This window comes from Salmo salar, chromosome ssa16, assembly GCF_905237065.1.
Source record: "Salmo salar chromosome ssa16, Ssal_v3.1, whole genome shotgun sequence".
In the NCBI taxonomy this organism is placed as follows: domain Eukaryota; kingdom Metazoa; phylum Chordata; class Actinopteri; order Salmoniformes; family Salmonidae; genus Salmo; species Salmo salar.
This window is the reverse complement of record NC_059457.1, coordinates 49728474-49735663: the sequence shown is the minus strand read 5'-3', so window position 1 is coordinate 49735663 and position 7190 is coordinate 49728474. Positions and strand designations below refer to the sequence as shown.

Here is a 7190-nt window from a genome sequence, read left to right as displayed (position 1 = left end):
TCATGAAATAGACACAAATTACTTATTTGAAAATGTGTGACAGTCAAGCGATTATCTTCTTCATAATGCATTCATGTCCAGTACACAATTTTCTTCATAACGAATTCCAATTTGTCGTGGCTAAAGTTAGCCAAGCTATTGTTTGCCACCTAGCTAAGGTTTAGGGGTTAATGTTAGGTTTTAAGGTTAGGGTTAATCAAATCTAAGTTTATTGGTCACGTACATTGTTTAGCAGATGTTATAGTGGTTGCAGTGAAATGCTTATGTTACTAGTTCCTAACAATGTAGTAAAATGTCAAACAAGTACACAAATAATAAAAATACAAAAGAAAAAATAATTTAACACTTTTCAGCACAAATCCAATTAACCCAAATATAACTGTAACAGTAATCCAAATGCAATCTATACATATATACACCATATGAATGTACACAATATATACTAAGAATGACATGTACAATAGTAGATTATATTATAGTGAGTTATGTCAGGAATCCAGTATATAAATAAATATGCGGTGTGTACAAACTAAATTGCAATGTGCAGTAGTATAATAATAGAATTAACTACGATGAGAATACAGTATTTAAATACACAGTACAAAACCCCATGGCAAAATAGATAGAATTGCAAGAAATGAACTTCCTGAACAGAGTCCAGAATATATACAGTATATGTAGGTGAATGGTGTGTATAGACGGTATAGACAGTATGTGAATAGAAAGGTGTATACAGCCGTAGTTATTTAGGATGAGCCTTGACTAGAATACAAGATATACATATGTGGGAAAAACAGTATGTGGGAAAAACAGTATGAAAACATTATTCAAGTGACCAGCATCCATTGACTCAATGTACATAGGGCAGCAGTCTCTAAGGTGCAGGGTAGAGTACCGGGTGATAGCCGGCTAGTAACACGGACTAAGGCTCAAGGCAGGGTACTGGGCGGAGATGGCCTGGAGATAGAAGCTGTTTATCAGTCTCTCGGCCCCAGCTTTGATGCACCTGTACTGACTCCTCCTTCTAGATTTTAGCGGGGTGAACAGTCCGTGGCTCGGGTGGCTGAGGTCCTTGATGATGTTCTTGACCTTCCTGTGACACGGAGTGCTGTAGATGGAGGGCAGGCAGTGTTTTCCCCGATGCTGTGTTGGGCTGACCGCACCACCCTCTGGAGAGCCCTGTGGTTGGCAAACACACATTTCTTGAGCCACCTGAAGTTAACAAGGTGCTGTTGTACCTTCTTCACCATGCTGTCGGTGTGCAGGGACCATTTCAGGTCCTCAGTGATGTGCGTGAGGGTGAGGTAACATGCTAACTAAATAGTTAAAGGGTTACGGTTAAGGTTAGGTAACATGCTAGCTAAGTAGTTGCAAAGTAGATAATTAGCTAAAATGCTAAAGTTGTCCATCATGTGTTGTGTTGTTGTGTTGCACCATGTTGTTGTCATGTTGTGTTGCTACCATGCTGTGTTGTCATGTGTTGCTGCCATGCTATGTTGTTGTCTTAGGTCTCTCGTTATGTAGTGTTGTGTTGTTGGATCTAGAAGCACAAGCATTTCGCTACACTCGCAATAACATCTGCTAACCATGTGTATGTGACCAATACAATTTGATTTGATGTCTCTCTTGTCGTGATGTGTGTTTTGTCCTTTATTTATATTTTTAATCCCAGCCCCCATCCCCGCAGGAGGCTTTTTGCCTTTTGGTAGGCCGTCATTGTAAATAAGAATTTGCACTTAACTGACTTGCCCAGTTAAATAAAGGTTAAATAAAAAATTCAAATAAAATGTGATTCGAACAAGCAACACATGGGTTGCTAGAACTTGGAGTTGTACGCCCACCCATCTTCCTTCACCTGTGATAGAAATGCACTGTATACAAAATCGTGTGGTGGACACGAATTGTGTCGGTCACCAATTTCACTAAAGTCATTTGTGTCTATTTAACAATAATTGGTGATAGTGGGATGAACGACATTAAGTTGTGTAGCCTACAGGGACATTCAAATAATGGTGTGCAATTACTACAGTACAGTTTTTTAAACAATTGATTATACAAAAATAAATATGCAGAGAAAGGGCCACAACACAGTATGGTTTCAAACTTTCAAAGCTGCTCTCTTTATATCTCAGCAGCTTAGTGAAGTTGGACTCTCTTGGCTGAGACACGGTGTGATTACGGTGTGAAAGGCCAAAGCTGTCGATTGCCATGACAGGACTCCATCTAAAGCCTCTAATTTATGAATTTCTGTTGCATCAATTAGCACTGCGGGCCGAGACAGCCGAGGCCTACAGGTGGCCGGGATTTTGCTGAGAAGACAATCTGTTAATGACTCGCCATGGCTACCGTTCCAAAGGACATAAACACTTCTGTGTGGGTATGTATAGAAAATATAGAACTGTTGGTGAGAGAAAAGAAAGGTGGAGGACTGCTTGCTGTTGACACCTCGGGACAATTTCTGTACATTGTGAGCCAAATGGAGTTTTGGTCATCTTAGGTCAGTATTATGTCTTATTTCAGTTATTCACTGCATCTATTTTCTACAAATGACAGATTCTGTGGCATAATATTGGTGGTCATAGCAAAGTAAGCCATTTCATGTAGGAGTGTAGTTATAGGAGACTTGTTATTTGGTATTTAGTTAAAGGAGTCTAGTTATTTCATATTTAGTTATAGGAGACTTGTTATTTGCTATTTAGTTAAAGGAGACTAGTCATTTGGAATTTTGTTCAAGGGGTCTATTTATTTCATATTTAGTTAAAGCAGACTAATTGTTTGTTATTTAGTCAAATGAGACTAGTTATTTGGTATTTAGTTAAAGGAGTCTAGTGATTTCAAATTTAGTTAAAGGAAACTAATTGTTTTGGTATTTAGTTAAAGAAGACTGTTTGGTATTGTCACGGCTGTTCAAAGGATCGGACCAAAATGCAGCGTGTTCGTAGTTCCACATATTTTATTTACCGTGAAACAAAATCAAACACTAAATACTTAAATACACAAAACAACAAACCGTGACGCAGAGAGAAACAAACACTACTCAAAAGATAATCACCCACAAAAACAGGTGGGACAAACATCAACTTAAATATGACCTCCAATTAGAGACAACGACAACCGGCTGCCTCTAATTGGAGATCATACCAAACAAAACCAACATAGAAATACCAAACTAGAAACTGAACATAGAAATACAAAACATGGACAAACACCCCTGTCACGCCCTGACCTACTCTACCATAGAAAATAACAACTTACTATGGTCAGGACGTGACAGGTATTTAGTTAAAGGAAACAAGTTATTTGGCATTTAGTTAAAGGAGTCTAGTTATTTCATATTTAGCTAAAGGAGACAAACTGTTTGGTATTAGTTAAAGGAGACTAATTATTTGGTATTTAGCTAAAGGAGAGTAATTGTTTGGTATTTAGTTAAAGGAAACTAGTTATTTTATATTTAGTTAAAGGAGTCTAGTTATTTCGTATTTAGTTAAATGGGTCTAGTTTTTTGGTAATAAGTTAAATGAGACTAGTTATTTGGTATTTAGTTAAAGGAGACTAATTGTTTGGTATTTAGTTAAAACCTGTTGGTGCTAGGGGGCAGTATTTGCACAGCCGGATAAAAAACGTACCCGATTTAAACTGGTTACTACTCTTGCCCAGAAACGAGAATATGCATATAATTAGTATATTTGGATAGAAAACATTCTAACATTTCTAAAACTGTTTGAATGGTGTCTGTGAGTATAACAGAACTCATATGGCAGGTCAAAACCTGAGAAGATTCCATACAGGAAGTGCCCTGTCTGACAATTTGTTCTCCTTCTGTGGCATCTCTATCAAAAATACAACATCTCTGCTGTAACGTGACATTTTCTAAGGCTTCCATTGGCTCTCAGAAGGCGCCAGAAAGTGGAATGACGTCTCTGCAGTCTCTGGGCGAAAAACAGCAGGAGTTTTTGTGAGTGGTCAGGCAGGGAACAATGACACAAGTGCGCGTCCACGAGAGGACTCCATGTTTTTCTTTCAGTCTTTGAACGAATACAACGTCGCCCGGTTGGAATATTATCGCTATTTAACGAGAAAAATCGCATAAAAATTGATTTTAAACAGCGTTTGACATGCTTCGAAGTACGGTCATGGAATATTTTGACATTTTTTGTCACGAAATGCGCTTGCGCGTCACCCTTCGGCTAGTTACCTGAACATATGAACAAAACGTAGCTATTTCAATATAACTATGGATTATTTGGAACCAAAACAACATTTGTTGTTGAAGTAGAAGTCCTGGGAGTGCATTCTGACGAAGAACAGCAAAGGTAATCCAATTTTTCTTATAGTAAATCTGAGTTTGGTGAGGGCCAAACTTGGTGGGTGTCAAATTAGCTAGCCGTGATGGCCGGGCTATCTACTCAGAATATGGCAAAATGTGCTTTCGCCGAAAAGCTATTTTAAAATCTGACATAGCGATTGCATAAAGGAGTTCTGTATCTATAATTCTTAAAATAATTGTTATGTATTTTGTCAACGTTTATCATGAGTAATTTAGTAAATTCACCGGAAGTTTTCGGTGGGTATGCTAGTTCTGAACATCACATGCTAATGTAAAAAGCTGTTTTTTGATATAAATATGAACTTGATTGAACAAAACATGCATGTATTGTATAACGTAATGTCCTAGGAGTGTCATCTGATGAAGATCATCAAAGGTTAGTGCTGCATTTAGCTGTGGTTTGGGTTTTTGTGACATATATGCTTGCTTTGAAAATGGCTGTGTGATTATTTTTGGCAGGGTACTCCTTGACATAATCTAATGTTTTGCTTTCGCTGTAAAGCAAACAGTTTTAGAAACTTTGGAGTGTTTTCTATCCAAAGCTAATAATTATATGCATATTCTAGTTTCTGGGCAGGAGTAATAATCAGATTAAATTGGGTACGTTTTTTATCCGGCCGTGAAAATACTGCCCCCTAGCCATAACAGGTTAAAGTTGTTTATTGACATTATGGCAGACAAATCTACTACTCAGACAAATATAACGACGATCACTATGAATATAGATATGTTGTGGCAAAACAAAAGTCCCCAAATTCCACTTGATTTCTAAGGGTGAGTGGAGGCGACTGGGAGTGCAGCAGTCTCTTGGATGGGTGTGTCATATGATCCACAAGACCGAGCCTCACATTCTCCTGTTAAGACAACCACTTCCAAAGCACTGATTCTATACATTCCGGAACTTTCCTTGGAACATTCCTTCTTGTCAACGTTCTAATAATGTGGTATTCAGTGAATGCTTGCTCTCTAAGAGTTATATTGTCTGCTGTGCATGAAGCTGTATTTGTCTCAGAAACCAAGCTCAATCTGATTGCATGGAAGTTGTAAACATCCTGTCTGTTTCTGTGGCATTGTGAAATTAAAGGGCTGTCAATTAACTTCACATTTTGCTACTACACTTTTATTACCACAGTACCTATGATGACTTTATGGTACTTTATAGCTCAGTTGCTAGAGCAGGGCACTTGTAATGCCAGGGTAGTGGGTTCGATTCTCTCCATATGTAAAATGTATGTGCGCGTATCTGTCAGTCGCTTTGGATAAACGCATCTGCTAATTGGCATATGTTATTATTATATTATATCCTGGTTGTCAGGTCTTGCTGTTGGGAGATGAAAGTGATGGTGTCACCACGGGATGTTTACAAAAGAACTGGCTTGGGTCTCATGAAGCCCAACTTTAACACTGTTCATATCATAGGTAAGTCAAAAAATAGGACAGTCCACAAGATGATTGCGTCAAGGCTTCTGAATGCTACATACAGTATACGGCATGTCTCTAGGCGACTAGTATATCGTCTTTGCTGTGTTGTACTTGTTTTCTCTCTCAGTGTGTATGTGTATGTGTGTGTTTACATGTGCATACATGCATGTGTGCATGCATTCTCTGTGTGTGTACTCATGTCTGTGAATGTGTTTGATAGGCCTGCACAATGAATGGGCAGTAGACTCCTTCCCAGATGGGCTCCTCATGGCACTTTACTTTACTGACTTTATTGTCCCCATGGGGAAAATTTGTTGCAGTGTCATGTACATGTTTTCAGCACTGGCACAACATACTTGAGTAAAAGTAAATATACATTCATAGAAAATTACTCAGATAAAAGTAAAAGTCACCCAGTAAAATAATACTTGAGTAAAAGTCAAAAAGTATCTGACTTTAAATGTACTTAAGTACAGTGGATGAAAAAGTACTACATTGTCATACTTGAGTAAAAGTACAAAGTAAAAGTAAATGCAATACATCAAATTCCTGAAAAGAAGCAAACCACATGGCACAACTTTCCAGACAGACAGACGGGCATTACTCCAACACTCAGACATAATTTACAGACACAGTATTTGTGTTTAGTGAGTCCACCAGATCAAAGGCAGTAGGGATGATAACTCGTTTGTCACGGTTGTCGTTGGGAAAGGAGGACCAAAATGCAGCAGGAATGTGGATGCTCATCTTTACATTTATTAAAATAATGAAGTGATCACCAAAATAACAAAAGAACGAACTCACAATCAACGAAACAGTCTTGAAAGGCTTACTCACGCTAAACAAGAAACAGGCAAAACAAGAAACAATCTCCCACAAAATACAAACCCTAACACACCCTAATATATAGGACTCTCAATCAAAGGCAAAGAGACAGCACCTGCCTTCAATTGAGAGTCCCAACCCCAATTAATTAAACATAGAAACAGATACACTAGACTAAACATAGAAATACATGAATATGACACAGTGCCCAAAACCCCCGGAATACATAAATCAAATGCCCTTCTACAACAACCACCACCCCGAACCACATAAAACAAATACCCTCTGCCACGTCCTGACCAAACTACAATAACAATTAACCCTTATACTGGTCAGGATGTGACAGAACCCCCCACTAAAGGTGCAGACCCCGGACGCACCTCATAAATAAACAAAACCCAAAACAACAACAAAATCCCCCTAAACTAAAGGGAGGGAAGGGAGGGTGGCTGCCGTCACCGACGGCACTTGTCCTACACCCCCCCTCCCCAACCCACCTATGCAGGTGGTGGTTCAGGCTCCGGCCTACTGTCCTCCAGAATGCCGACCGACTTAATCCGATTCGGGCCGTAGGCAGACACCCCTCGTTCCAGATCCTAGGCTGACCTCCTCCTTT

General features: G+C 39.0%; 1 pseudogene; it reads left to right on the top strand.

Annotated features, from left to right (window-relative positions):
• The first annotated feature begins 292 nt into the window (after positions 1-292).
• On the top strand, positions 293-5211 carry LOC106574157 (cyclin-dependent kinases regulatory subunit 2-like; annotated as a pseudogene).
• The last annotated feature ends 1979 nt before the right edge of the window (positions 5212-7190 follow it).